This window comes from Lacerta agilis, chromosome 1 (assembly GCF_009819535.1).
Source record: "Lacerta agilis isolate rLacAgi1 chromosome 1, rLacAgi1.pri, whole genome shotgun sequence".
Classification (NCBI taxonomy): Eukaryota; Metazoa; Chordata; class Lepidosauria; order Squamata; family Lacertidae; genus Lacerta; species Lacerta agilis.
This window is the reverse complement of record NC_046312.1, coordinates 50,455,655-50,472,195: the sequence shown is the minus strand read 5'-3', so window position 1 is coordinate 50,472,195 and position 16,541 is coordinate 50,455,655. Positions and strand designations below refer to the sequence as shown.

The 16,541-nt window shown below is 39.7% G+C and overlaps 1 protein-coding gene across 2 annotated transcripts in view; it reads left to right on the top strand.

The window, feature by feature from the left end:
* Positions 1-16,541, top strand: part of TSPAN18 (tetraspanin 18) — a 74,709-nt gene that overhangs the window by 30,858 nt on the left and 27,310 nt on the right. Inside the window, exon 2 of one of the 2 annotated variants that reach the window (XM_033149426.1) lies at positions 14,479-14,556. The exons of the other annotated variant lie outside the window; for it this stretch is intronic. The gene's annotated coding sequence lies outside the window, so the exon portion shown is untranslated. The remainder of the gene's footprint in view (positions 1-14,478; positions 14,557-16,541) is intronic. 2 annotated transcript variants of the gene reach the window in all.

Below are 16,541 nucleotides of genomic sequence, written 5' to 3'. Positions count from 1 at the left end.
ACCAACATGAGTCTGACCAAACTGCGGGAGGCAGTGGAAGACAGGAGTGCCTGGCGTGCTCTAGTCCTTGGGGTCACAACGAGTCAGACACGACTAAACAACAACAACAAGAGAACATCATGCATTTTCTGCCAAAGCAGCGCTAGGATCGAAGAGCTGCAAATGTGCTTCTTATAACTTAGATACAACCCAAGACACAATGTAAGCATAGCAGCTGCACAGTGCTTTCTACCTGTGTTGTGCCAGTAAAGGGTTGAAGCCCCTTTTACGTTGTTTTGCACGACTAAACAACAACAACAAGAAGAAGAAGATTAAACAAATGACAACTGGTCTGATTATCATTCCAAAAGCTTCAGAACTGGAGAATAGTTATTTCTCTCCCCCTTTTCCTGTACAGCTCCAATATTCCTCCAATTTTTCCAGAGGGTAACCCTCTCTGAACAGTCAGGCTTTGTCATATAGAGTTCAGTGGGAGAGGGGAGATGAACCAAAACTAGGTAGAGTTTTGAAAACCTGACTTTTCAAATGAGAAACCAACATTTTTCATGTCCATTTTAAATACTTCATTAATCTGATTATATTGTAGCCAATCATTTAACTTATCTTTAAGCTGTACATATGGCTTTAACATGTATTTATTTTCTAGCTCATTCAGGACATCTCTATATTTTAGCCATTTGGCCTCCTTTTATGGGCCTTAGCCTCCAACGGTGAAATCCACAAGGGTGTTTTTCTTTCTAGAAAATATTTATATCTGATCCAAACATTGAACAGCGATTTTCTAATTATATGATTTTTGAAACCTCTGTGGGCCTTTATCTTGTCATACCAAACATAAGCATGCCAACCAAACACATTATCAAAACCTTCTAAGTCCAAGAGATCTGAATCTTCCAAAGTAAACCAGCCTTTCAAACAGCAATATGCTGCAGCTTCATAATAAATTTTTAGATCTGGCAGGGAGAATCTACCTCTTTCTTTTGTATCCGTTAACAATTCATATTTAATTCTTGGCTTCTTCCCCTGCCAGATAAACCTAGATAATACCTTCTTCCATTCGCTGAAACATTTCACCTTTTCTATTATAGGGATCACTATCCTTACAGGAACAGAATCTAACAAGATGATGGCAGGGAAACAGATTGTTCTTTCTTCGTTTTGCAGGGCTGCTGATTGCGCCCCTCTGAGTAAAGAAGAGTTAAGGTGCATTCAAACAATTAACCATATTGGCAAATTAAAGAGTTCATTTTTAAGCCCCCCAAAAAGAAATATCCTATCAGGTTAGACTTTTGTCTCATGCCAAAAGGCACATGCAAGCAGCCAATTGAACTTTAATTCTTGCTGAGCAAAGGATGTTTTCCTTTCACAGAAACTAATTGTCCCCCAGTCTTGCCAGAGAGTTTTCAAGAGTGAACTGCTCCATCAACAAAATTTAGGTCTAAAGGAAGCAGGCTGCTGCCAGTGATTCTAGAGGGAGTATTGTCTCGTGGATGCAAGATGACACTGACCTTTTACATTTCATCACATAAGTTACATGGCAGTCATGTGACAATGTGGAGCAGAGGGAAACTAATGCCAGCACCCATGGGGAGACGGTTACATGTTCACTTTCATGTCACTGTTGTCCTTTTTGTATGACTTTATGAAAATCCATAAAGCACATTCAAAAATGAAAAGAAACCCAGACCAATGCCAGCACTCTTCCATCAGCAAGCAACATTAAAATCTCAAAGAAGTCAGTAGAGGCACAAGGGCTCTAAAAGCACTCAGGGTTAAATATATATTGACATTTTTAAAAGATTGTATCGTTATTGTTTTAAAAAATAGAGTTTGAAGTTGTTCTCTTCAAGAACCGTGGACCTGCCACTTAGCCTAACCAAAAAACAACATTTTTTTTCTTATGAATAAGAATTATGTCTCTCTCCCTCTCCCTCCCCCCCTCTCTATATATTTATATATTTCAGATTATGAAAGCAGGACTGTCTTCAGAAGTTAATCAGCAATGCAGATTTACCTTCTAATTCAGATCATGATTGTTACATTTAGTGAAAACCAATGAGAACTATTCTTATTTACTCATTTATTTGGCTCCAATATGTAAGAAGTGGGCACCTGCTTCAGACAAAGCCTGAACTGAAAACTGATGTGGATTTTTTTAAAGAGCAATTTGGGCTTTGTGTGAGGTGAAACAGAGTTGGTTCAGAGTTAAGGGTAACTGCACTGCTCCCAGAACCTCAGAACTGCCTTGGAGAGTCAGAAAATGTAGATAAGCAGTCTCTGAGTGCTAAATAATTTCCTTACTTATGTTATTTTTAATGGCTTTTATATCTTACGGTGACTGTGTGTCAGGATTTTGGCTATTTCTGTGGAGTTCCATGATGGATTTTTTTTGGGGTGGGGGGTGTGGAAAAGAAAAATACTGTTCTAATAAATGGGCTGAGAACCCTCTTCATGAGAGCTGAAACTATCATCACTCATTTTAAAAAAGAGATACACCTGGCAAGTTGGGTTATAGCAGTGATCTCCTTACGAGGCCTCCAGAAATCTTGAAAGTGTGAAACAGAATCCTAGAAAAACAATGTCTGAGCATTTGAAGGTATATACAGTTTGTTCTCTTTAAGTAGTGCCACTCTGTTGCTGAAAATACTTTACGAAGACCAAATAGAGCAGATGGCTCTTTGAGCCCTGAGGACTAAGCTTTGCAGAGGGATAATAACAAAGGGAGCCCTATGTTCAGTTTGACATTCACCACTGGATTTATGGAGGTCTAGTCTGGAGCTTTGTCATTCCCCTTCATAAATGTGGTCAAGGCTCTTGTGGGAACAACTTAATTAGACCTCTTTCACTTCCTAATTCCTAGAAGCACAGAACTATGCTCAACTGGGCTTGATGGTAACAAGAATCCCTGTTGATTTTGTGCTCCAAAAAGTGGAGACGAATTTGTTACCATGGTATTCTAAGATGCCTCCAAAATCCACAGCCCCTGTCAGCTGAATGGGCTCCCAGCAGCACATCCGAATTGCCATTGTGCAAGCAACAAAACAATGATCACAGATTTTCCTGCAAATACTATAATCAATAGGAACATCCCTTGCCTTTTAATATGCACTGAACAACTTCATTTGTAAGCTTATTACAACTTCAGTGAGACACGCTGTTAGACTGATCATTAGGTGTCGGTGAAAATAACAGAAGAAACTAGGATATGTTCCAAAATAAGCTCTCTCTCTTTTCATTTCAGGACCATTAAAAAAATTACTTTTAAAGAACATTCATACTTATTTTACTGCTGCAGTTGATGTGGAAGTACCTGAAACAAAACCACATGGAAAATGTAAAGAACTGAGATTCAAAATTAGGAAAAGCAGGGTGTGTGCATGCAGAAAACGGCATATTCTAAAAGCATCAAATTAGATTGAATAATAATAATAATAATAATAATAATAATAATAATAATAATAATAATTTATTTATACCCCACCCATCTGGCTGGGTTTTCCCAGCCACTCTGGGCGGGTCCCAACAGAATATTAAAAATGCAATAAAACATCAAACATTAAAAACTTCCCTAAACAGGGCTGGTCCATGGGGTCACAAAGAGTCAGACATGACTAAACAACAACAAAACAGGGCTGTCTTCAGATGTCTTCAAAAAGTCAGATAGTTGTTTATTTCCTTGACATCTGATGGGAGGGCGTTTCACAGGGTGGGTGCCACTACCGAGAAGGCCCTCTGCCTGGTTCCCTGTAACCTCACTTCTCGCAGTGAGGGAACCGCCAGAAGGCCCTTGGAGGAGGACCTCAGCGTCCGGGCTGAATGATGGGGGTGGAGACGCTCCTTCTCTGTCCCAGTAACACCTGTCATCCTCAAGGTATATCTTGAGCCCCTGAGTTGTGAACTGGAAACAGTGACTTACACTTTATACATTCTTCCTCCTATTACACCCAAAGGGCATGTATGCTGAGGTTGCTTTCACCCTAATGTTATATAAATAGGTAGCTGAAAAGTTTCCCCCCCCTTTCAGAAATGGGAGTATGCAAGAACTCCTACACAGTGATAACACCCTAGAGAAACAGGACTTGTCTATTAACTTCCATTTTATTTTTTGCTGAAAATTTCTAAAGTAGTTCTGAACTTCAGTCATGGTTATCAGGGTATTTCCCACATTGGCTAGAGCTGGGAATATCTGCAGTAAATTCTGCTGCTGCTGAAAGTTATACCCTTCTAATTCATACCAGCTGACTAGAATCAATTTCAGTTGACTTTTTAAGACCTCAGTCACCTCCTTTTCATTGTGGAGAAGGTTAAGAGGCCTGTTTACATTGACATTGATTCTTCCATGCTTGGATGTAAACAGCCATAATTGTGTCTCCCATTTTGTTCAGATACTATTGATCACTTTCTGTATTGTTTGTGACCAGTCCCTCATGATTCAAAGCGTTATTTGTAAATCTATCGCCCTTTTTATATTCATAGTAAAAATAACATATCATCTTGTTATGAATCCTTTCTCAAGCATTTGGCAATCAGTAATTTATTTGAGTGTGTACTTTGAATTATTTCCAAACGTAAGCTCCGTAGACATGTATGCATTAAGTTCTCTTCAGTTCCTTGGGACTTATGTCTGCGTAATTAAGTGCAGGATATCAGCCTTGAAGCACAAACTGTATCTATTCCTTCTTTCCCCAGTGCTACATATACTCTCTCATCTAATTTTAGATTGCACACTCCACTTCATAAATGCAGTCAAGGCAGTTGCAAAATCAGCTTAATGAGCCACCCCGTTTTATTCCTTTGATGTTAACTTTCTTACCTTCTGTCTGTATGCTGCAATATGTATACATGCTGGACGCTGATTTTAGCATCCATTAGATGCTAAAATAAATACATAGTTGTTTTAATGTTTATTACTGTGCAGTTAGTGGTGGGACTGCTTCTAAATAACCATTGCAGTAACACTGTAAATTTGCAATATTACAGTTAATAATATTTATTACAACTGAAATTCTGTCTGTGCCAGTCTTGTTATCCTCCTCATAGTGACTGTGTTGCATTTCAGTTAACCTTGCCTCTGAGAGGGTGTTAACTCAGGTACATTTGTGTCAGAACCTGATTCCACATCTCAATTGCTGTTCCTTTAGGAACAACTGATGTTTGAGAAAAATATTCTGGTATTATGGGAGCCACTTCCCTCTGCTGTCCTCTATTCTCACTGGAGGATGGACTACTATCAGTCCAGAAGAGCTGGTTTAGAAAACTAGTACCTCAGCCAAATTAACAGGAGCTAGTGTGTATCACTTAGAACCAGTGGTCTAGATCAGCGAAAGCTGTGGTCCTCCAGTTGCTGCTGCACTACAGCTCCTAAAATCCCTAACCATTATCCATGCTGTCTGGGGTTGATGGGAATTGGAGTCTAACAACATCTGGAGAGTCACAGGTTCCTCATCCATGGTCTCGGTATTTGAGTGCCACAGTAACTTTTGAAGGAAGGAAAGGCAGAGGAAAAACTTCAGGTCTTAACCAAGAAAAGGGAGTTTATTAGGAAAAAAGACAAAAGAAACAGCAATGCTTGGAACTATCAATAAAATCTTCAGCCCAGGTCATTGGCTGTTAAACGATCTATGGCGTTTTAAATGTGTCATAGAATCATATAGTTGGAAGAGACCACAAGGGCCATCCAGTCCAACCCCCTGCCAAGCAGGAAACACCATCAAAGCATTCCTGACAGATGGCTATCAAGCCTCTGCTTAAAGACCTCCAAAGAAGGAGACTCCACCACACTCCTTGGCAGCAAATTCCACTGTCGAACAGCTCTTACTGTCAGGAAGTTCTTCCTAATGTTTAGGTGGAATCTTCTTTCTTGTACTATGAATCCATTGCCCCGTGTCCACTTCTCTGGAGCAGCAGAAAACAACCTTTCTCCCTCCTCTATATGACATCCTTTTATATATTTGAACATGGCTATCATATCACCCCTTAACCTTCTCTTCTCCAGGCTAAACATACCCAGCTCCCTAAGCCGTTCCTCATAAGGCATTGTTTCCAGGCCTTTGACCATTTTGGTTGCCCTCCTCTGGACACGTTCCAGCTTGTCAGTGTCCTTCTTGAACTGTGGTGCCCAGAACTGGACACAGTACTCCAGGTGAGATCTGACCAGAGCGGAATACAGTGGTACTATTACTTCCCTTGAGCTAGATGCTATACTCCTATTGATGCAGCCCAGAATTGCATTGGCTTTTTTTAGCTGCTGCATCACACTGTTGACTCATCTCAAGTTTATGGTCTACCAAGACTCCTAGATCCTTTTCACATGTACTGCTCTCAAGCCAGGTGTCACCCACCCTGTATTTGTGCCTTTGTTACTGTTTTGTTGTTGTTATGTTATGCATTTTGTATTTTTATGTTTTAAACTGCCGTATGATCTTTGAATGAAGGGTGGTATATAAATTTAATAAATAATAGAAATTTATTATGTTAAGATGACATCTTATAGCTACTGAAATTATTTGGGATAAGCTCCAGGCCTTAACACACAGTCCTGGCCATTCTAGTCCCCTTCTTCTTTAGTTGCCTAGAATGAAAAGTCAGAGAATCCTTTTATAAATACTTGATGCACGGAGAATATTTTTTGTTTTGTTTTTTTGTTTTAAAGACTTAAAAGTGTATTAGCTCACCCATTAACAAACCCAGTACTAAAGTACTGTCTCCATCTTTCTTGGCAATCTCTACTGCTTTTTGGATAATAATTACAAATGCATATAAATCCTCTTAATTTTTAAGTGTCCCGTCATTACTAATTTACTTGGCATCCACCATAGTGATGCCAATTTCAGAAAACGCTTATTGATTTTATATGCAACGCATTCAGTGCTTTTGTTGGTGGCCCAGGTTGTGTCCTGTTCAAAAAGTCTTTGTGCAGTTAGAATCTTGCATTTCCTCTTTCATTATATTTATTATGATTATAGTCATAAGAATTGGCTGGGTCCGAGAAGTGTCCTGTCCTGGGCATCCCCACCCCACCCCCCACCCCAGTCTTCTGCAGCTGTGTTGATATTAATGGAAAAACATGGTTGGAAAGGGTAACTTTAAAAAATCCTGACATCAGAAAATGAACTGGGGAATGCTGTTATGAAGTACTTTCCAATAAGCAATACATGGGTTTTTAGAGTAATCTTTAATTATCAGTTTTGACTTCAGGCCTCCAAAAATTCAGAATTAGGATTCAGGCCCTGATTCTCATTAATGAAATAGCATTCTGGCATTTCCAGGAATACATTAGGAACTGTTTGAAGTTGTATGGTAATGTGATATTTCTAGTCAGCATAAAGTGTCTTCCATATAGATACATAACAGATCCCTGGCCTCTGAGTGACAACAAAATCAAAGCCAAGAATGTTTGGTTAGCTTGGCAAGAGTATCACTTTTCATCTTTGGAATTAATTTGAGTTTGGAAAACTGAGCTGCTATTTATAATAATTCTATACATAAAGAAATTAACATCTTCCTATTGGAGAGGGACACTCGGAGCACATTCCAAAGGCTTCTGAAAGGGAAAAAAAGAAACTTTTGAGAGTCTTTGGCTTTCCCACATTTTGTTTGGCAATTCTTCTGGGTTGCAAAAACTGCCTTTTGCAATTCCAACTCACAACCTCACAAATGACTCCAAGGAATGTTCAGCATATTAAGAGCAGAACTCATCAGTTACTAGTTAGCGTACAAAATTTCCCTGTGGAGTGCTGATGTTGTTGCCAAGGCAGCTAAACATACGAGGATAACTTTGTATTGATTTGTTCTAGTTGTATAAACGCTAATAGCCTCATGCTAACTGTAGACACATAGTGATGCCTTGTATTTTTTTCTGGTTGTGGGGAGGATAATAGTGTCCCCCGTTTCCCCAGAATTTTTATTTTTTATTTTTATAAAATGACAAAGATGTTGGATTCTAATGCTATATCAGTTTATATAAACATAAGAAGACCCTGCCACATCAGTCCAGCGTTCCAAGCCCAATGTCTTGTTTCCAGTAGTGGGCCTCTAGATGTTCTGGGAAGTCTGGAAGTGGGACTGGGACATGAAGGCCATTGCCGTCCCAATGTTTGTCTCCAGACCCTGGTATTCCATCTCATAAACCATATGAGGAACAGCTAATGCCTTTTTGTGTTCCATATTTTATAAGCGATAATGTGATGGTAATGTTCTGAATAAGAGCATGACCATTGATTTTTGTCATATACGTTACATGTATATAAGTATATTTGGTTCCATTGTTTGATTTTTCATTACAGTATCTTTGGTATTATTATTATTATTATTATTATTATTATTATTATTATTATTATTATTGTCATTATTACTTCAGCCGATGTGCAGTGGTTTTGTTGTTACTTTTGCTGTAAGAGCATGAAAGCCAAATGGAAGACTTGGGTGTTTTTTAAGGGTGCGTTGTAATGGGTAACCCATTATAATTTAATTGTAATTGTTTGCATAGATGTAATTGTTTTCATATATAACTTTTTTATATATGGTTTGTTATTGTCTTGTGAAATCACTTTGAGAGGTTTCATAGGAAGCGATTTCAGGCAGATAAATTTGTGGCTCTGTAGCTTGTTGTTTTCACTTTAAAATAATTCTCTCCTTCAAAGTCCCTATGTTCTGTAACTTATCACATAACTCATAAAAATATTGAAACAAGTGCTTTGTGGAATGCAAGGTTACTGCAGTAACTGACCAGTTGAAAGTTGGGGAAGACTGCTGCCTGCTTTGAACAGACATCAGAAGTTGCATCCAACATTATTCCTACTCAGAGGTGATCCATTGAAATCAATTGACATGCCCGACATAGTTTCAATGAGTCGGAGTAGGACTTAGTTGGATTTTTAGTACCAAATGTGTCGCAAGAGTACTTTGACATGAAACTTGCTGACTAGGCTTTGGGAAAGAGGTGGGGGGAGGGGACTCTAAGACCCTGTCAGAGTCCTCACGCCTCCTTCCCAAAGCCCAACGCCTTACTTACCCAGCTTTGGGAAGGCAGTGCAAGGGCTGGGGGAGGGGTGTAAAATGTTGCTGTGGGCCACCAAAAAGCCCTTGAGTGCTGCAGTGTTCCCTTTGGGACTCTGCCTTTTCTAAAGTAGCAAAACAAGAGCCTTCTGAAGTTAAAATATGCTGGGCAGATCCAGGAGGGAAGAACTGGAAAGAGCTAATTTTGCTTAGAACCATGTGCAAAGCTGATGGGTTGTTTAATATTAACAAGGAGCTAGTGGGGTTAGTATTTTAAGGTTTCAATGTGCTCCTAGGGACCTTGCATAGAAAGCTATGCTGAGCAGTGAAACGCAATCAGGCAATGCAATAAGTTCCCTTGGCTTCTACATTACAAGCCTAATAAGTTGTTCCTGGCAAATGGGCCCTCTGTTGCAGGAGCATTAGCATTTTAATGCAACTAAAGAGAAGTTGGATTGACTGTAATTTAGTATATAGATCCCTGACCTTATGCAGTCCGTTCTCCAGTGTTCTTTGGGGACCAACTACAGTTACACAGTTCACTTTGGGATCTAATTGAATTCACACACAGTAATATAGTCTTGTCACAGCAATTTTGTAGCGTAGTCACTACAAAATTCCTGCTCAATTACTTTATATGTGTACAAAAACTATAATTAAAAAGCCACATAATGTGTAGAACTGGCAATCTTCTGAGAGCTTCTCAGAGCTCTGGGTTGTATCAATTAGCTCAGTGCGCTTCTTAATACCACTTGCTGGGAATTGCACATGGGCAGAAGGCAGTTGCGCTCATGTCCTCCTTGCAGGCTTCCCACAGACATACGTTTGGCTACTGTGAGATTAGGATGGTGGACTGTGAGACTAGGACCATTGGTCTAATCCAGCAGGTTCTTCTTATTTTACCCTTCAGAACAGCATAGGAAGCAACGCATGGAGCAGAGAGAATTGCCAAAAAATAATCCCCCTGTCCATTCCACTGAAAGAAGCTTCTGATGGATTGGAAAACCTCTGAAAACACCTAGAACCATTCAGGAACACAGTACTTTGCAGGTTCAGGGGAAACTGTCCTTGCCCACAAAGTATAATTTCCCAAATCACCCTCAGCTCTTCCTCTCATCCTCCAAAACAAATCTGCCTTCTAAATTACATTGGGGTGGGAAGATTCTTTTCTTTGTCTGAAAGACGGTCACAACCTGGCGTACTTGCTGGTAAGGAAGTGGAGAGCTGTATGCACACCACTGCTCTAGAGGTTAAGATTTTAAATTATTTGTAAGAGATAATTTGTGTGAGAGGGGGAAACCATCAGTGCAGGCACAGTAACAAGTTTGGAATAGGAGGCAGATGTTTGGAATGTAAAAAAGAATCATCACCCTGATCTTTGATTCACCCTGTTTAGCAACTTCACCTCTGAAAGAGATTAAATGAAACTTTGCCTACATCCTTGCTTAGCAAGGACGATACTTTTGATAAGACTTTACATCAGAAAGACACATTTTCAAAGACAAGGCCAATACCTAGAGCCAAAGAGTCGTCACACAGAGACAGGCAAAAGCCCCAGTTCCTTCACAGTTGTGTTTGTTAATTCAAATGCACACTTATTTATTTTTTTATGCAATTTAAATTGGTTGGTATCAGTTGGCTGTGATTCAAATTGCAGGTAGCTATATTGTCAGACATACTGACAACATTTTTAAAAGAGTGAACATGGGAGGCTGAAGATTGTCTTTAGACCCTTCCAAAGGCATTCATGATAAATAGGTTTTGCAACCCAATGAACCCAGCAAACCAACACCCCTCCCCTGCACCAGGCTGGGACGTGTGAGGTTGGATTGAGCAGGTATCCCACTGGCCAAGTCAGCCTTCTGCCAACCATTGCCAATGGAATAACCCACAGAGCAGGCCAGGTCGCTTTCCCAGCTCCAGGGCTGTGAATAGGGAGGTGACCCTGCTGTTCTACAAAGCCTCACCAGTCAGCACCTGGTGCTTGGATTGCAGGTCAAATATTTGTTGTTGTTGTTGTTGTTGTTGTTGTTGTTGTTGTTGTTGTTGTTGTTGTTACCAAATAGCTGTTTCTGTAATTACAAAAGTAGTTTGAGGGATTTAGGTTTAAAGACAGCTTGAGAGAGAGTCTGAATGAATAAGAGGAGTGGAATTTGCTACCAAGGAGTGTGGTGGAGTCTCCTTCTTTGGAGGTCTTTAAGCAGAGGCTTGACAGCCATCTGTCAGGAATGCTTTGATGGTGTTTCCTGCTTGGCAGGGGGTTGGACTGGATGGCCCTTGTGGTCTCTTCCAACTCTATGATTCTATGAAATGCTGGTTCAGAGCCAAGAGAGAGAATGTCACTGGGGTTAATAGTTGTGGGGGAGGCCTGATCACCTTGGCATCTCCTGCAACATCTTGTGTTTCCACTTGAGATTGTAATTAAGGAAAGCAACAGAGTTGACAATTAGGAAAAGTAGTTTGGTTCGTTCTCTCATTCCCCTTAATGACTAAATCATAGTTCTTCGTCTAAAAAGAAGTCAATCCTTTTGGCAAAAGTATCTCCTGAGCTTGATCCTCAGAGAGAGAGAGTAATTGATCTTGTGCACCATCATCAGATGATTCCTATCATCTCCTCAGCTGACACAGCACCTGCTGTTTGGTGCAGCACCAAAGCTTCTTCCTCTCAGAAGTGCAGTAAATCCTTCAAAATATTGTGAGCTAAGAGAAAACATTTTTTCACTCTCACATGCACCTCTGAGTACTGGTAGCAATATAATTATAGGCACTTTCTCTCTCACACACAGCAGGAACAAGAATCCTATCAGTCTCTTTATATCCCTAATAGTAGGTTTATGTGAAGCAGTTACATCTCTGTAGGGAAAAAATTAACCTATTTTTTAAGCAGCACCTTTTTCTGTGCTTGTGATGTTGCAGTAAATGAAACTGGATTCAGCCAATTAAACAACGAATCTTAAAGTCTTGAGTTGTGTAAACAAAAGGAGATTAGTGAGGTGGGCCACTCCTTTAGTGGGAACATCTTCTTAGAATCATAGAATTGGAAGGGATCCCAAGGGCCATCTAGTCCAACCCCCTGCAGTAATCTCAACTAAAGCATCCACGACAGATGGCCTCTTGTGGGAGTGTTCCACTGTCGAACAGCTCTTACCATCAGAAAGCTCTTTCTGCTGTTCAGTTGGAATCTCCTTTCTTGTAAATTGAAGCCATTAACAAGCCCTAGCAATCCTTAACAAGCCCTACTACAACTGATGGGAGTTGTACAAGACCAGAGTCAGGGCAGGTTTGTTTTTCTATTTTACCTGCATGACTTCCTTCAATGCTATATCATAAATAGCTTGTGCAGTCTGCGCTTAACCCTTGAATAGGAAATATTCTACTTCTAGGGTTGTTGTTAAAGTTAGTGTCTTTTTAGAGAAGCATTTTACAATATACTTCACCTTGGCTGTTTTGTTGCCACTTTTCTTAACACTGTGTCTCTGTATGCAGAATATTTTAATCTGGAATCCATGGAGAATTGAGTACTACTTTTTCTACACCTGTTGTATTTTTTGGTTCTGAAAAGTGACCCTTGAGAAACTTCCATAAAGGAAAGCTCATTGAAGATTCATTCTGCAATACAGTACACCATACTGTGCCCATTTGAAATTGGAGAAAAACAGATGTAGGTGGTTGTGGCAATGAGGGAGGTGGCCGGGTTGTATCCACACAGATAATGTTGGTGGGCATATACCGAGATCACAATCACACATCTTCATTTGCTGGGGGCATGTGCAAGGAGGAAAAGGTGTGGAAACCTAATCAAGGGGAGAGTTTAACTACACCCACCTTTGTGGGCAGCAGGATTTTAAACCAGTCTATATTGAAAGCAGCATGTTGAGGATGAGCATGAATGATTCTGGATTGAGGAAAGTGACATTTTTGTGCTATAGATAGGTATGTGGCTTTATAGAAAAGAACAAGACGGGCAGAGAAGTGACTTTTGACATCGTTATTCATGAAGCACTAGATAATCCATATCATGCTAAAGTATGAATATTTAGACCACCAAAATCAAGAGGAAGGTTAGTATGTATGCAGCCTACAAGAGTTTGTAGTCTTTGAATGTGGTTGCTTCTTAATTCGAATGTAGATAGTTCCCTGCCTTATTTCTTTGGAGTAGGAAAGCTTGCTTCGAACCATTCATAGCACCAGCAGCTTCATTACCTCATTTTCTTCCCTTATTTTTTTTTAAAAAGATGGAAAAACAACCCAGCAAAACTGTCCATTTCAAAATTGCATTTTAAGAAATTAATTCAACCTAAAACAAACCAACACGGCCAGTGTTCTTGAAAGGAGGGTGGACACATGGGAACTGAGAAAGAGCAAGCACCACGACAAACCAAGGCATAAACAATTGCAGCCTAGACATATCTGCATACTCCTTTTGAAACCCTCATTGGGACTTACACAGAAGGAATACCTGGTGGGTTGTGCTAGAAAACCATAAATATCCTTTGACATTTGAAATGAATGAACCCTTTCTCTCTGTGATCACTTTTTATCAAAACATCAAATACTCAGTCTCTGTTACTCCTCCCTGCACCCCATCCCACAGATCAACCTTTCATATGCTGATATAGGACCCAATCATGGTTTCCAGATATTTATGGTCGTCCTAGTTTTAAGCTTATAAAGCATCTAGGACAGAAAAACTCGGATGTTTTCAGACATAATGAGATAGGATCACAAATTGTCTTAATAGATTGTTTGCAGTCAAGCAGTGCAGATTTAGAACAATCACATAGTAAAAAAGGTAAATTAATAATAATTGGTATATGATTAGTTTTATGATTATGTCATTACTGGAACCACTCCAAGCAATGCCTAAGTAATTTACATTTTGCAAATTTAGTTGAAAACTACAGTAAGTATAGTCTGTTAGATGAGACAAACGAAGATGAAAATGTAATTATTATAAAACATGCATGATTATATGCTTCTCTATTCTTGTATAGCTTCCATTCATTTCTGGTGAATTGTGCTTGTTTTATAGTGTTTGCCACTTATGTAGAGTTTCTAATATTTAACATGTTTTACAATTTACAGTATTGACACAGCCCATTTCAGATACATGAAGTTCTCAAGCATTTTAATGGTGTGTGCATAACACAAATTCCTGGTAGACTACAACTTGTATTTGTAAAACTATTTATGTCTCTTTCAGTTTCTGAGTAAATGGGTAGGTTCTTGCGAAATGTCAAAATGTGGCTTGGGATGTATGTCAGAAGGAACATGAACCAACCCAAAGGTTGATGAGCCGGGTTATGAAGAATAGGATGCTTCAGTGGGTGCTAAAAGCTTTTCATTAGTGCTAATGTACACCAAATTAAGCATGCAATTAGACTAAGTGTATTCATCAGGGTGGTGTGTTTAATAAATGGTTTATTTAATGTGATTGTGTTTTATTGACTTGTGCATTAATTGAATATTTCTTTCTTACAGGACAAGCTTGGCCAATAAAATATACATGGGACATATAAAACATTAAAGGTCAAAAGAAACATTGCAAGAGCTGAATAGGTGAGAATTTTGAATTGCTTATTTTTTCCAATTCAAAGAGTATTTTCTTATTTCCTCCCTTAACAGTAAGTGAACTGTTTCCCATTAAGCAAGTATCCCGACAAAAGCCATAATTCCTACAGGAGCATTATGAGGAAAACAGTGTACAGTTGTGTTGCTTTCCAAGTGATTTTGCTGTCATCAACGTGTTATCCAGTGGTGGGTTAGAAATTCCCGTTACCGCCCCCTCCCCCGATGTGGAATTCAATAATTTTGTTCAAATAAGAATGCTAGTCTCGAAGGGCCATCGGAATTCGCAGCCTGAGAAATGGTGACGGTCTCATGATTCTAATACCTATAGACTTGACTTTAATCGTGAAGCAATACCTTCCTAATGTTGTACCATAGACCATTGCTGTGAAGTAGATGAAATACAATTTCCTGCTGAATCAAATGATCAGTGTATGAGCAAGAGTGCTCTCACTCATTTGCACACTTCTTTTTTAATCATGTTCTATCTCCTAAGGCCCACTTTAACCTAAGGGATATAATGATAAAGAAGGAAAATGTTTTCCACCATACCTTGTGCTGCATCTGCATAGTCTTCATAGGAACGTCCATGCTCCTGTGTTAAAAGAGGGAGCCCCTTCATTTCCCCCCTGCTGTATATTTCTGCAGAATTAGAAGTCAGAACATCTTGTATGAAGTCGGGGTGAACAATATCTAAGTTGGTCTTTATATTCATTAGCAGCTATGGGGGCAATACATGGTGGTGTGGGCGCAGAGATCAAAACTGCTTTCTGGGACCCTTTCCCCTACACCTAGTGCAGTGTGAACTCAAGGCAGTAATCTGGCCCATCAATATCCAATTTCTCCAAAAAGTTTAAACTGCAGTGGAAAAATATTTGGAGTATTGCTTTCATGGCATGTCTTAAGCACAACCACAGAGGCCTAGTTAGAATCATGGGAATAGGGTAGGGTGCAAGTGGGTTGAAATTGATTACCGGTAAATTTGGGGATTATGTTTGCAGGATGCTTCTGCAAATAAAATATGTGTGAATTGCCTCCAGCTGTCTCCCTGAAGACCTAATTAACTGCCTGACTTTGGGAGGGGGGGGGTAGGAGGACAAGAAAGCATACTTTTATCCCACTTTAATTGGTGTAAAATCAGTTTAATTCAAATGACCATTGTTACATCAAGCCGTAGTCTTCAGTTATTTTCTACAGAAAAACACAACTTTCATTAGTGTCCAGCAACTACAGGTACAGAAAACACCATAGATCCTCAGGAGGTTTTTTGGGGGGAGGTGGGTGGGGGTGGGCTAAAGCAACGAGCTGTTTTGCTTTGCCTAGGCAAAGGAGTGGTGGTGTAGAGATCACATGAGCCTGGTCATGTGGTGAGAAACATTACCATAGTTCAGGTCCATCAACTAGACTAGTCAGACCTGAACTATGAATACAAATTTTACCATTTGTGCTCTCCCTAATTAGCTAGAATCAATCTATGTACCGTAAATCATATTGATGACTTAGGTTTATAGCAATTAACTCAGAGATTTAATAACTGATTTGAAAAGTTAGGAGGGGCCTGGGTGTGGGTAAGGGAGAGAGAAAGGAGTACACAGCCCTTGCACATTGTCGATTTGCACAAATATGAAAACCTCAATACTTATCCCTTGAAACATGTATGCATTATTTCGGCATCTTGTCATGGAGAGGACTTCCTATGTCTGTTTCGGTAAATCTATAGGATCTTTGTATCGCTGTTGCTTACTGAACCTTCACAAAATACCACCATTGTTTAATGGAGGAAATACAGTAGACCATTTTTACCTTTTATTTCATAGCAGTGTAAGGTTGGGCTGCTGTCTTTCTCTGTTCCATGTGTAAAGCCAGGTGGATCTGAGACTCTCCTGTGGCAGCTTATTGAGAGCCAAAAAGCAGCACCAGCTCTTGGGGGCCTGATGCTTTAGGCAAACTGGAAAACATCCACCTGTCATAGCTCT